The 15212-nt window shown below is 49.4% G+C and overlaps 1 protein-coding gene across 8 annotated transcripts in view; it reads right to left on the reverse strand.

Annotated features, from left to right (window-relative positions):
- The window catches only part of LOC140405478 (cysteine/serine-rich nuclear protein 2-like), an 81384-nt gene that overhangs the window by 55467 nt on the left and 10705 nt on the right, over positions 1–15212 (reverse strand). The gene's annotated exons all lie outside the window — the stretch shown is intronic.

Raw genomic sequence — 15212 nt, forward strand, 5'->3', positions numbered from 1 at the left:
AGTCTAAGCAAGAACTCCCGGACTGTTAGCCTTCAATTACACAACAATTTAGGAAAAAAGCATCCATTCCAATGCACAGCCCTTTCCTCCACTGATGGAGAGTTGGTGGCCTGTTCATTTTTACACCTGGAGATTTTTAGATCTTGTACACGGAAACAAAATGTCACTTGCTTCTGCAGCTGCTTGAGATTCGTCATCAATTCAACACTCTCAGCGCACATGTTTGTTGCTCCCAACAAGTCATCTGCCAAGTGTCTACCTGGAAAACTAGCTGAATAACCAGTGAAGGGTTGAGCAGACAGACTTCCATTCTTTATACACAAGAAATGCTCCCCTCCCCTTTCGAGTTAGGGAAAAGAAATTAGGAACAGGAGTAGGCCCACTCAACCCCTCAAACCTGTTCTGCCATTTGATTCCATCATGGTTGATCTGCGCCTCAAGCCCATTTACCTGCCTTTTCTCCACATCCCTTGATACGTTTACCATCTATAATTATCAGAATGTCATTAAAAAAAATATGACAAAGGGGATTCAATAGATTTTGTGGGGGACCCTTTGTGCAAGGGATGGCAGCCCTGGACAATGGAGCACTTCCAAGCGAGCCATCGGATGTCATCCTTCAGATACGACACTGAGGCCCCATCTGCCTGTTTCGGTGGATCTCACAGTGCTATTCAAAGAGGAGCAGGGAGAGCTCTCATGTGCTGGGCCAATATTCCTCCCTCAATCAATATCAACGAAAACAGATCAACTGATCACTCATCTCATTTGTAGCATCTTAAGTACAATAATAATCTTTATTATTGTCACAAGTAGGCTTACATTAACACTGCAATGAAGTTACTGTGAAAAGCCCCTAGTCGCCACATTCCGGCGCCTGTTCGGGTCACAGAGGGAGAATTCAGAATGTCCAATTCACCTAACAGCACATCTTTGGACTGTGGGAGGAAACCGGAGCACCCGGAGGAAACCCACGCAGACACGGGGAGAACGTGCAGACTCCGCACAGACAGTGACCCAAGCCGGGAATCGAACCAGGGACCCTGGAGCTGTGAAGCAACAGTGCCAACCACTGTGCTACCGTGCAGCTGATTTGTTTAACCAGTTGCCACATGATAACCCGTTGTCTTTGAGGTGTGATGAGGCCGTATGTAAAGACAAGTCTTAACTCCTTTCAAAGAAGATTGTTCTTAATACTGAGGGAACGATTTGGAAAAATACAGTCAGAGACCCAAGGGGAAGATAACATCAGCCCAGTCAATGGAACCTCCAAGCTCACACAACCAGACCATGTAAAATCATAATTATCCTCTGTATTATCCAAATAGCCAATGGAAAATATTAAAATAAACCGGTCATTTAGTCTATTCTGCTTGGATTTCACAAGACATAGGCTTGCTTGCAATGAGCTCCCTTCAGCACAGGCTCTGCGAACAAATGAATGTTACCATGGAAACACTCGGCCACAAACTATTTAAAAACATGTCACATGCTTTCCATTCTAACATCCCTCCAGGTCAGGTCACAGTGTATAATTTACAAATGTTTGAAGTCCAACAATAATTATGTAAATCTATTAGGCTACTGTTTAAATGTATCCAGTTTTAGACACTTCCTAACAATATGGTAAATTTGAGTTTTCCACTGCCTTTCAAGTTTCGCACTTGAAAGCAAGCCTCATTTGGTTTTAAAAATGACATATTTTAAACATACGTCACATTGGGGGAAAAAAATCTAAACAGCTCCATACACTTTCGATGAGTTTGCAATATGTGTCATTATTTTTGATCTTCACACAACGCTTGACAGCTCGGTTTGGATAGTGATCGCTCCACACAGGTTGAATTTAAAAGACCCATTACTAAGGGGAAAGTGCTTTCATTGTAGACACCTCAGCCCCAAACTCGTCCCCCAAAAAAGGCAATTTATCTTCGAGAAGGTGTGTGCAGGTGGGCAATCCTCGCCAGTACTAATCTTCTGAATAGCATTGTTGAATCACCATTAGTGGCCAGGCCTGGAAATGGTGAGTGCATTACAAGTGGGTCTTCTCCAATAAACCACATTAGAATGAGCACAATTGAAATGCCTCGTTTCAGCTAGGAAATATTCATTGTTGTTGGTTTTAGGTCATGTCTGGAGTGGGGAGAATTTTACGGCAAGTACTCCTCTTCAACCCTTGAGATTATTTGAGAGCTCTTATTTGCATAAAACCAGATTAAATAAAACAATGCTGTTATCATTTTGCTGGTATTAATTAGGGGAGGCAGTGGTGTAGTGGTATTGTCGCTGGACTAGTAACCCAGAGACCCAGCGTCATGCTTTGGGGACGCAGGCTCGAATCCCGCCATGGGAGATGGTGAAATGTGAATTCACTAAGAATCTAAAAGTCTAATGATGACCATGAAACTATTGTCGATTGTTGTAAAAACCCATCTGGTTCACTGATGTCCTTTAGGGAAGGAAACCTGCCGTTCTTATCCGGTCATGCCACCCTATTTGGTTAACTCTTAAATGCACTCAGGGTTGAGCAATGAATGCTGGTCCAGCCAGCGATGTCAACATCCCATGAACAAATAAAAGAAAATTCTCATTTTCAGCATGGCACGGTGACTGCAGGGGCACTGGCCAAAATGTTCAGGCTGGGACTTCCGGTTGCGGCTATGCGGAGCTAAGCCGCACGATTCGGCAGCTCCCGCGACCACGGACTTTTGGGCTCGCTAGAGGAGCCCCAACGGAATTTTTTTTTCACAGACAACCCGTGGTGGAAGAGAAGAGAGAGGTCCCCTACCAACTTTTATGGACCGGACCCGAAGTGCAACGGCCAAAAAAGCGGCATTGGGGCAGCGGGAGAAGCGAGGGAAAAAAAGCAAAATGGCCGGGGACAAAGAGGAGATGCAGGAATTCATCAAGCGCTGCTTCGAGGAGCTGCGTAAGGAGATGCTGGCGCCTTTGCTGGCGGTAATTGAAGGACGAGGGATAACCCAGAAGGCCCACGAGGTGAAGATCCAGGAGGTCCAGAAAAGAGTCAGTGAGAATGAGGACGAGCTCTTGGGCCTGGCGGTGAGAGTGGAGCAGCACGAGGCGCAACACAAGAAGTGGGCGGGAAGACTCGAAGACCTGGAGAACAGGTCGAGGAGAAATAATCTGAGGATCCTGGGTCTCCCAGAAGTGGAAGGGACCGATGCCGCGGCATACGTGGGCACGATGATCGGGGCGATGATGGGCGCGGAGGCCCCGTCGAGGTCGCTGGAGCTGGACGGGGCGCACCGGGTGCTGGCGAGGAAGCCCAAGGCAAACAAGCCGCCAAGGGCGATGGTGGTGAGATTTCACCGGTTCACAGACAGAGAGAGGGTCCTGAAATGGGCCAAGAAGGAGCGGAGCAGCAAGTGGGACAATGCTGAGATCCGAATATACCCGGACTGGAGCACGGAGGTTGCCAAGCAGAGAGCGGGTTTCAACTGGGCCAAAGTGGTGCTGCATCGGAAAGGAGTGAAATTTGGAATGCTGCAGCCAGCGCGACTGTGGGTAACAGACAAGGACCAACATTACTACTTTGAAACGCCTGAAGTGGCGTGGACCTTTATACAAGCTGAAAAGTTGGACTCTAACTGAGGGTTTGAGGGTGGGGGGTGTTTGAGGGTTGAAGTATGATGGTTGTTGTATGATGGTTGTTGTATATAGGGGGTCAATCACGCGCAGGAAATGTTATATGGGCTGGGGGAGAGAGACAAGGCCGCGACAGGAGCTGCGCCAGAGGGGGCGGGGCAGGCTTGGGAAAGCGTGGGTTTTTTTTCCCACGCGCGGGAAGAAAGGCGGGAAGGGGAACGAAGGAACGTATATTGATTGGGAGACTCCCACACCGGGGGGGGGGGGGGGGGGGGGTCGTCAAAGGGACGGCGGGGGAAGCCGGGGTCAGCAGGTGTCAGCTGACTTACGGGAGTGATATGGGGGGGGAGCACAAAAGCTAGACAGGGGTCTAGCGGGGGGAGGGAAGGGGGGGTGAAGGGGGGGAAACAGGGTTGCTGCTGCACTGGCCGAAAGGGAATGGGACACAGAAGAGGTGGTTGGGACGGAGGTCCCCCGGCTGGGGGACTGGAGGGCGAGGGAGACGTGGACATGGGACTGGCCCAGAAAAGGAGATGGCTAGTCGGCCGGGGTGGGGGGTGGGGGTGGGGGGGGGGGGGGGGGGGGGAGGAGCCCCTCCAATCCGGCTGATAACGTGTAACGTGAGGGGCCTGAATGGGCCGGTGAAGAGGGCTCGAGTACTTGAAGGGACTGAAGGCAGACGTGGCTATGCTCCAAGAGACACACCTGAAGGTGGCGGACCAGGTCAGGTTAAGAAGGGGATGGGTAGGACAGGTATTTCACTCGGGACTGGACGCGAAAAATAGAGGGGTGACAATTTTGGTGGGAAAGCATGTGTCATTTGAGGCCAAGACTATCGTAGCGGATAATGGAGGGAGATACGTGATGGTGAGCGGTAGGTTGCAAGGGACGCGAGTGGTGTTGGTAAATGTATACGCCCCGAACTGGGATGATGCAGGATTCATGAAGCGCATGTTGGGGCGCATTCCGGACCTGGAGGTAGGAGGCCTGATAATGGGAGGGGACTTCAATACAGTGCTGCACCCAGCACTGGACCGCTCCAGATCAAGGACGGGAAAGAGGCCGGCGGCGGCCAAGGTGCTCAGGGAGTTTATGGATCAGATGGGGGGAGTGGACCCATGGAGGTTTGCAAGTCCGCAGGCCAGGGAATTTTCTTTCTTCTCCCACGTGCACAAAGCCTACACCCGGATAGATTTCTTTGTTCTGGGCAGGGTGCTCATCCCGAGGGTGGAGGGGACGGAGTATTCGGCCATAGCCATTTCGGACCACGCCCCGCACTGGGTGGAAATGGGGCTGGGAGAGGAGAGGGACCAACGCCCGCTGTGGCGGCTGGATGTGGGACTGCTGGCAGATGAGGTGGTGTGTGGGAAGGTGAGGGGGTGTATCGAAAGGTACTTGGAGGCCAACGACAACGGGGAGGTGCGAGTGGGGGTGGTGTGGGAGGCGTTGAAGGCGGTGATCAGGGGAGAGCAAATCTCCATCAGGGCTCATAGGGAGAAGACAGAGGGCATGGAAAGGGAGAGGTTAGTGGGGGAGATTTTGAGAGTGGACAGGAGATACGCAGAGGCCCCGGAGGAAAGATTACTGGGGGAAAGACGACGGCTCCAGACGGAGTTTGACCTGTTGACCACGGGTAAGGCGGAGGCACAGTGGAGGAAGGCGCAGGGGGCGACCTACGAGTACGGGGAAAAGGCTAGTCGGATGCTGGCACACCAGCTCCGTAAGAGGACGGCAGCGAGGGAAATAGGGGGAATCAAAGATGGAAGAGGAGCCACGGTTTGGAGTGTAACGAAAATAAACAAGGTATTCAAGGCCTTTTATGAAGAGCTGTACAGATCCCAGCCCCCAGGGGGGGAAGAGGGGATGAGACGATTCCTAGACCAACTGAGATTCCCGAGGGTGGAGGAGCAAGAGGTGGCTGGTTTGGGGGCACCAATTGGGTTGGAGGAGCTGAGCAAGGGTTTGGGGAGTATGCAGGCGGGGAAGGCCCCGGGGCCAGACGGGTTCCCAGTGGAGTTCTACAGAAAGTACGTAGACCTGTTGGCCCTGCTACTAGTGAGGACCTTTAACGAGGCAAGAGAAGAGGGGACCCTGCCCCCGACAATGTCGGAGGCGATAATTTCCTTGATTCTGAAGCGAGACAAGGACCCACTGCAATGTGGATCGTACAGGCCGATTTCGCTCCTCAATGTGGACGCTAAGTTATTGGCAAAAGTGCTGGCCACGAGGATTGAGGACTGTGTCCCGGGGGTGATTCATGAGGACCAGACGGGATTCGTAAAGGGCAGGCAATTAAACACGAATGTGCGGCGGCTCTTAAACGTGATAATGATGCCATCGGAGGAGGGAGAGGCGGAGATAGTGGCAGCCATGGACGCGGAAAAGGCCTTTGACCGAGTAGAGTGGGAGTACCTCTGGGAGGTGCTGCGTAGGTTTGGGTTCGGGGGAGGGTTTATCAGCTAGGTTAAGCTCCTTTACAGAGCCCCGGTGGCGAGTGTAGTGACGAATCGGCGGAGGTCGGAGTACTTTCGGCTGTACCGAGGAACGAGGCAGGGGTGCCCCCTGTCCCCCCTGTTGTTTGCATTGGCGATCGAACCCTCGGCCATATCACTGAGGGAGTCTAATAAATGGAGGGGGGTGGGCCGAGGGGGAGAGCATCGGGTGTCGCTATACGCGGATGACCTGTTGCTGTACGTGGCGGACCCAATGGAGGGGATGGTGGAGGTCATGCAGACTCTGAGGGAGTTTGGGGAGTTCTTGGGCTATAAGCTCAATGTAGGGAAGAGCGAGCTTTTTGTACTACAGGCAGGGGACCAAGAAAGAGGGATAGGGGACCTACCACTGAGGAGGGCGGTGGGGAGTTTTCGGTATCTGGGGATCCAGATAGCCAGGAGTTGGGGGGCCCTACATAAACCGAATCTGACGAGGTTAGTGGACCAAATGGAGGAGGACTTCAAAAGATGGGACATGTTACCGCTCTCGCTGGCGGGTAGAGTGCAGTCGGTCAAAATGGTGGTCCTTCCGAGGTTTTTGTTTGTGTTTCAGTGCCTTCCCATCGTGATCACCAAGGGCTTTTTCAAGAGAGTAGGTAGGAGTATTATGGGGTTTGTGTGGGCGAATAAGACCCCGAGGGTAAGGAGAGGGTTCCTGGAACGCAGCAGGGACCGAGGAGGGTTGGCGCTGCCAAACCTAGGGAGCTACTACTGGGCAGCAAATGTGGCGATGATCCGCAAGTGGGTTATGGAGGGAGAGGGGGCGGCATGGAAGAGGATGGAGATGGCGTCCTGTAAAGGAACGAGCTTGGGGGCGTTGGTGACGGCACCGCTGCCGTTCTCGCCATCAAAGTATACCACGAGCCCGGTGGTGGCGGCAACGTTAAGGATCTGGGGCCAGTGGAGACGGCACAGGGGTGCAGTGGGAGCCTCGGTGTGGTCCCCGATCAGGGGTAACCACCTGTTTGTCCCGGGGAAGATGGACGGGGGGTTCCAGGGCTGGCATCGGGCAGGGATTAGAAGAATGGGGGACCTGTTCATCGATGGGACATTTGCGAGCCTAGGGGCACTGGAGGAGAAGTTTGAGTTACCCCCGGGAAATGCATTTAGATATATGCAGGTGAGGGCTTTTGTGAGGCGACAGGTCAGGGAATTCCCATTGCTCCCGGCACAAGAAATTTAAGACAGGGTGATCTCGGGTGTATGGGTCGGGGAGGGCAAGGTTTCGGCAATACACCAAGAGATGAAAGAAGAGGGGGAAGCGCTAGCAGAAGAGTTCAAGGGTAAATGGGAGGAGGAGCTGGGGGAGGAGATTGAGGAAGGTTTGTGGGCTGATGTCCTGGGTAGGGTTAATTCCTCCTCCTCATGTGCCAGGCTCAGCCTGATACAATTTAAGGTGGTTCACAGAGCGCACTTGACGGGGGCGAGGTTGAGTAGGTTCTTTGGGGTAGAGGACAGATGTGGAAGGTGTTCAGGGAGTCCGGCGAACCATGTCCATATGTTTTGGTCATGCCCGGCACTGGAGGGGTTCTGGAGAGGAGTGGTGGGAGCAATATCTCAGGGTGTGAAAGTCCGGGTCAAGCCACGCTGGGGGCTAGCAATATTTGGAGTAGTGGACGAGCCAGGAGTGCATGAGGCGAGAGAGGCTGGCATTCTGGCCTTTGCATCCCTAGTAGCCCGGCGAAGGATCTTGCTAATGTGGAAGGAGGCGAAGCCCCCTAGCCTGGAGGCCTGGATAAACGACATGGCTGGGTTCATAAAGCTGGAGAGGATAAAGTTTGCCTTGAGAGGGTCTGCGCAGGGGTTCTACAGGCGGTGGCAACCGTTCCTAGACTATCTCACGGAGCGTTAGGATCGAACTAGTAATCACATTGAAAAATGTGGGTTGAGAGGAATGGCACAAAGTCAAAATGTTCGTTTGGAGAGCTAGTGCAGACACAAAGGGCCAAATGGCCTCATTCTGCGGCCTAACAATTCTGTGATTCTGTGAAAAGCAATGAGGGAAAGTTTCAACCTCCATAACCTGTAGCCTTAGCCTTAGTATGATTTCTTTATTAAAAATATTTCTCTATATAAAACTCACTTTCGGCATCATGACATCTTGTTGTTTCTTGGGATAACCAGTTCGCCAGCCCAACCAAATATTCATATTGTAAGTGGAATGTTCCCAAAATAATGAATAGTTAATATATTGATGGTGAAATAGCACAAAAATAATAGGCAAATGAGAATTAATTTTTTTAAAAATGTAAGTACCTAATTAATTTTTTTCCAATTAAGGGGCAATTTAGCGTGGCCAATCCACCTAGCTTGCACATTTTTGGGTTGTGGGGATGAAACCCATGTAAACACGGGGAGAATGTGCAAACTCCACACGGAGTGTGGACGCAGAGCCGGGATCGAACCTGGGACCTCGGCGCCGTGAGGCAGCAGTGCTAACCATTGTGCCACCGTGCTGCCCCCAAAGTCCCCCATTATAACAACTCCATAATGTTAACATCTCTCTATAATTTCCCTTTAGATACGTTCTTTCCACCCTCCCCACTCGATGCCAATCTATAGACCACACCGAGCAATGTAATTGCACCCTTTGAGTTCCTTAGCTCCAGCCAAATTGATTCTGTCCTTGATCCTTCTGGGGTTGTGTGTAAAACTGGTTTCAGTTGATTCTAAACATGAAAATTTTAAAATCAAGACATTGGCAGAACAAGAGCCAGTGTAGGTTAGCAAGGACAGAGGTGATGGGTGAACAAACCTTTGTGCGAGTTAGGATACAGGCACAGTTTTGCACAAGTTGAAGTTTCGGGGAAAAGGAGGGTGGAAGGCCACCCAGGAAAGCAAGGGAATAGTTAAATGTGGAGGCACCAAAGAGGATTTCAGCAGCAAGGGATAAAATATCATAGGTAGGGCAGCACGGTGGCGCAGTGGTTAGCATTGTTGCCTCACGGCGCCGAGGTCCCAGGTTCGATCCTGGCTCTGGGTCACTGTCCGTGTGGAGTTTGCACATTCTCCCCGTGTTTGCGTGAGTCTCACCCCCACAACCCAAAGATGTGCAGGGTAGGTGGATTGAACACGCTAAATCGCCCCTTAATTGGAAAAAATGAATTGGGTACTCTAAATTTATAAAAACTAAATATCATAGGTATCACAATTAATCCAACAAAAGTAGCACACGGAGACTTTGAAGGACTGGAAAGTGGACTGCTCACTTTCAATGCTGAGCCAATGCGGAGAAGCAGAAAAAAACGAAACCTTTGAATTCCAGGACAAGAGGACAGTCACTGCTTCTTCTGTCCTTTACTAGCAACCAGGAAGTAGATAGAAGAGGAGAAACTAAGGAGACTGAAGAATAAAATTACATGGGAGGGTCACATTTGGATGGTCCACAACTAATCAGCTTATTGGACATTTATAAGATAAAAGCAAAGTACTGCAGATGCTGGAGTCTGAAACAAAAACAGAAAATGCTGGACAATCTCAGCAGCCTCTCTACAGAGAGGAGGGAGCTGACGTTTTGAGTCTGGATGACTCTTTGTCAAAGCTCCCTTTGTCAAAGACATTTATCATACCTGGAAGCTGGGTATCTGCCCACTTTCAGCAGTAGGTGCCAACCTGGGCAGACAAAGCAATACATAGAATAGTTCAATAACATTTATTTTAAATCACTGCACAGGAGTAATGGGGGTGGGAGTGAAGTGGCTACCTTCTGAGCTCCTCTGTCCCAACAAACCCATGTGGTTCCACAAAGCAAGACACCAACTTCTGTCGTGCTAGGTTCATGTGACATGTCCAGGTCCCATCATTGGTAATAACCAAACAAATGGTTGGAGTCATACCCGGCACAAAGGAAGATGGCTGTAGTGGTTGGAGGTCAATCATCTTTGTTCCAGGACACCACTGCAGGGGTTCCTCAGGGTAGTGTCCTAGGCCCAACCATCTTCAGCTGCTTCATCAATGACCTCCCTTCCATCATAAGGTCAGAAGTGAGAATGTTCACTGATGGGTTCACAATGTTAGGCACCATTCACAACTCCTCAGATACTGAAGTAATCCATATGCAGCAAGACCTGGATAATACCCAGGTTTGGGCTGACAAGTGGCAAGTTACATTCACACCACACAAGTGCCAGGCAATGGCCATCACCAACAAGAGAGGACCTAATCGTTACCCCTTGACATTCAATTGTCTCACCATTGCTGAATCCCCACTATCAACATCCTGGGGGTTACCACTGACCAGAAACTGAACTGGACCAGCCATATTAATACTGTGGCTACCAGGGCAGGTCAAGACTGGGAATCCTGCGGTGAGTAACTCACCTCCTGACTCTCCAAAGCCTGTCCACCATCTACAAGGCACAAGTCAGGAATGTGATGGAATACTCTCCGCTTGCCTGGATGAGTGCAGCTCCAACACACTCAAGAAGCTCAACACCATCCAGGACAAAGCAGCCGACTTGATTGGCACTCCCTCCACCAGCGATACAATGGCAGTGTGTACCATCTACCAGATAGTTGCTGCACTGCAGAAACTCACCAAGGCCCCTTCAATACCACCTTCCAAACCCACAACCTCTACCATATAGAAGCACATGGGCAGCAGATACATGGGAACACCACAACTTGCAGGTTTCCCTCCAAGCCACACACCATCCTGACTTGGTACAATAATGCCGTTCCTTCACTGTCGCCAGGTCAAATACCAGGAACTCCCTCCCGAACAGCACTGTCAGTATACCTACACCACAGGGACAGAGAAGGCAGATCAATACCACCTTCTCACTGGCAATTAGGGATGGACAATAAATCCTTATTGAGCCAGCAACTTGTCCCTGTGGACAAATAAATTTAAAAATCAGCCTGTTGTCAACCATGAAGCTGGGCCACCAGCACATCGTTTAGTTTTTTTTAAAAGTTCAACATTGATCAAAAATTTGGTCGATATTTAAAAATGCAATTGCACAGTAACACAAGTGTTCATCTGAAAGCACTTACGGTCACAAATTTAAAACCAGGTAAAAAGAAATGCAAGGTTCAGCTTCTGAGCCAAGTACTCTCTTCTGTTCTGTCCCTTGTACTTCACTGCAATGTATTGCTGTGTCATTATCAACATTTATTTCTTCAGCAGTTGGTCCATTGTCAATAGAATGTATCAATTGTCAATTTTGGTGGCCTATTAACGGAATAGAGCACTGAAAAATGCCTGACTGAAGTTCTGGAGACAGCCAGAGATCTGAAGTCAGACTGCCCGTTCAGTGAGAGTATGGTGCTGCCTACAAGCCAATAGGGTGGTCTGTTCAGGATTCAGGGAGCACTCCAGCCTGTAGAGACCCATTCCCTCAGTCAGATGATCTTGCGCTACCTTCCTCTTAGGCAGTCCCTCAGGATCGAAGACGACTTGCTTCCACTCCAGTCGATGGGTTCTGGGATGGTTGATAAGTCCAATGAGCGATCTGCAGGCTTTGCCACATATGGGACAGGTGGTGCTTGAAGGGTCATGTAGATAGGGTGTTTGGAGGTTTGTGTGCTCTCTCCTAAAGCTCGGCTTCATCGATGCATGTTCCCAACGAAGTTTCTCAATTTGTTTGATGCCTTTTCAAATGAACCTTCTCCATTTTAGTCGGTCAAAAGCAGGGTCTCCCATGACTTGGTGGGGAGTTTGACCTCTTCAGGAATGCTGTGAAGACATGCCTATAGCATTTGCATTGTCATCCTCGGAGTCTGCTCCATGACCACGTTCTGAGTAGAGCTTTGAGGGTCTGGTGTCAGGCATATGAACCTATGTTCTGCCGAGCAGAGCTAGTTTTGAGTGACTAGCGCCTTGATGCTGGGCACGTTGGCTTCGGAGACTATGCTGTTTTTGGATCCTCTTTTTTGCCACTGCATTTGGAGGATGTTATGAAGGCTCTGCTGGTGGTATTTGTCCAGTGCTTTGAAGTGCCTGCTGCAGGTTGTCCAAGTCTTTAATGCATATAAAAGCACAGGGATCACAGCTGCCTAATATGAATGAATGTGGTATTGCCTCCCACACTGATCTCTATTCACTTTGCCGAGTTAGTTAATTTCAAAGGCAGGAGTGGGGGAGCTACAATTGGTATCAACACATTAAACACAGGGGTCCTGCTTCCGATTACTGCCCAGAAACCTGTACTGAAATTGGTCAGACATGGCTGTTGGGCAAGAGAAGATGGAAAGGACAGAAATTGGGTATTTGATGTCAGATCTCAGCATTGGCTTGTCTCTTGAAGTTCAGACATGTTGGGAAAAGAGAATTTGCCATGTCATCCATGCTACACCCTTATTGAAAATGTCTCCGTCATACAGTCCTTTACGATTATTTAGCATTTAGTTAGAAATTTAGTTAGAAAATCCATGTCCACCTATTCGCTGGACCATTCCTCAGAGCAATGCCTTGACCAATCAGTTTGCGGTCGACTTGAGTGGGTTTGTGATCTGTAGCCCTTTCGGGATCTTGTCTTGACCAATCAGAGTCAAGCAGCCTGGTTTAAATTTTCAAACAATGCTTGCCCATTAACCAGTCACCATTAACTGGCGCATTCTCCATGGCAACACCTCTACCAACCAGAATCCACTTGCCAACCAATCAGTGCTCTCTTCTCATACAGTATAAAGTTGTTGTTTCTTTTTTTTAAAATAAATTTAGAGTACCCAATTCATTTTTCCAATTAAGGGGCAATTTAGAATGGCCAATTCACCTAACCTGCACATCTTTTGGGTTGTGGGGGCGAAACCCACGCAAACACGGGGCAGCACGGTGCATTGTGGATAGCACAATTGTTTCACAGCTCCAGGGTCCCAGGTTCGATTCCAGCTTGTGTCACTGTCTGTGCGGAGTCTGCACATCCTCCTCGTGTGTGCGTGGGTTTCCTCCGGGTGCTCCGGTTTCCTCCCACAGTCCAAAGATGTGCAGGTTAGGTGGATTGGCCATGATAAATTGCCCTTAGTGTCCAAAATTGCCCTTAGTGTTGGGTGGGGTTACTGGGTTATGGGGATAGGGTGGAGGTGTTGACCTTGGGTAGGGTGCTCTTTCTAAGAGCCGGTGCAGACTCGATGGGCCGAATGGCCTCCTTCTGCACTGTAAATTCTATGATATGAAATTCTATGAATGTGCAAACTCCACACGCACAGTGACCCAGAGCCGGGATCGAACCTGGGACCTCGGCGCCGTGAGGCAGCAGCACTAACCACTGCGCCACCATGCTGCCCTATAAAGTTGTTGTTTCCCTTGACATTGGTATTTTTGCGATTGCCCTGAATTTTTTTTCAGCAATACTGTACTATCAAACAACTATTTTCATGACATATAGTTCAATTTAGTCTGTGCGTCTGGGCTACATTTCCACAGTCCCTGTTGGGCTTTTTTCCCCAGCTGCGCTAGCGAGAAACTAAAGCATTGCAATGTGTTAAAATCTGATCTTAAATGATCCGCTCCCATGTATAGCCCAACGATTGCTGTACTTGGAAATGGCGCCTCAAGAGAAATAACCTTAAGAGTATGAATTTTGAAAAAAGCACTGCTCACATGCTTAGTTTACCAAGTGAATAAAAGTAGATTTTAAAATTTACATATTTGACAAAATAAATCATTAGAGGCCAGGTCCACTTTCACGTGACCTACTGTGATTAAGGCAAGTGTGGATGATCATTCACACATCATAAGATTGACATTCTTTAGTGCTGCGAAGCGATGGGAATAAAGTACCATCCATATGAATTGCCCAAGTCAGAAGCATATTGTTTCAGCTAATTATTTGAATGCAGCGATTCATCACAGCGAATTTTCCTTCAGCCCAGCCTGTCATCAGCAGAACCATCAGTGTATAAAATAGTACAAGGCAGCTGAGAAATGACACACTTCACTCCTTCAGTGCTATCTACTTTGTACCACTTAATAATAATCTTTATTGTCACAAGTAGGCTTACATTAACACTGCAATGAAGTTACTGTGAAAATCCCCTAGTCGCCACACTCCGACGCCTGTTCGGGTACACTGAGGGAGAATTCAGAATGTCCAATTCACCTAACAAGCACGTCTTTCGGGACTTGTAGGAGAAAACCGGAGCACCTGGAGGAAACCCACGCTAACACAGGAAGAACGTGCAGACTCCGTACAGACAGTGACCCCAGCCGGGAATCGAACCTGGAACTCTGGTGCTGTGAAGCAACAGTGCTAACCACTGTGTTACCGTGCCTTTCCTTCGATTCCTTTGGAACCATTTATAATGAAAGGCAAAACATCAAACGCAACACAAGGGCAGCACGGTAGCACAGTGGCTGGCATTGTTGCTTCACAGTTCCAGGGTCCCAGGTTTGATTCCCAGCTTGGGACACTGTGTGGAGTCTGCACGTTCTCCCACTGTCTGCGTGGGTTTCCTCCGGGTGCTCCGGTTTCCTCCCACAAGTCCCGAAAGAAGTGCTTGTTAGGTGAATTGAACATTCTGAATTCTCCCTCTGTGACCCGAACAGGCGCCGGAATGTGGCGACGAGGGGATTTTCACAGTAACTTCATTGCAGTGTTAATATAAGCCTACTTGTGATACGAATAAAGATTATTACCCTCTCCTCCATTTGTTTGATGGAGATGCCTGCATACAGTAACACCACTATTCCCAGACACAATCATAGAATCACTACAGTGCAGAAGGAGGCCATTCGGCATATCATGTCTGCACCGACCCACCAAAGCCCCCCACCGCCACCGAACCATTTGGACATTAAGGGGCAATTTAGCATGGCCAATCACCTAACCTGCATCCAGGTCACTTACCAGGTTTAAACAATAGAGATGGGCGACATAGTGGCACATGGGCAGCATGGTGGCAGTGGTTAGCACTGCTGCCTCACAGCACCAGGGACCCGGGTTCAATTCCGACCTTGGTGACAGTGTGGAGTTTGCACCTTCTCCCCGTGCCTGCGTGGGTTTCCTCCAGGTGCTCCGGTTTCCTCCCACAACCCAAAGATGTGCAGGGTAGGTGGATTGGCCACACTAAATTGCCCCTTAATTGGGGAAAAAAAATAAGTGGATACTCTAAATTTTTTTTTTTTTAATTTTAAAGGCCCACTCTACCCTGAACTCATTGGCTGACACTGTG

The sequence above is a fragment of the Scyliorhinus torazame genome, chromosome X, assembly GCF_047496885.1.
Source record: "Scyliorhinus torazame isolate Kashiwa2021f chromosome X, sScyTor2.1, whole genome shotgun sequence".
In the NCBI taxonomy this organism is placed as follows: domain Eukaryota; kingdom Metazoa; phylum Chordata; class Chondrichthyes; order Carcharhiniformes; family Scyliorhinidae; genus Scyliorhinus; species Scyliorhinus torazame.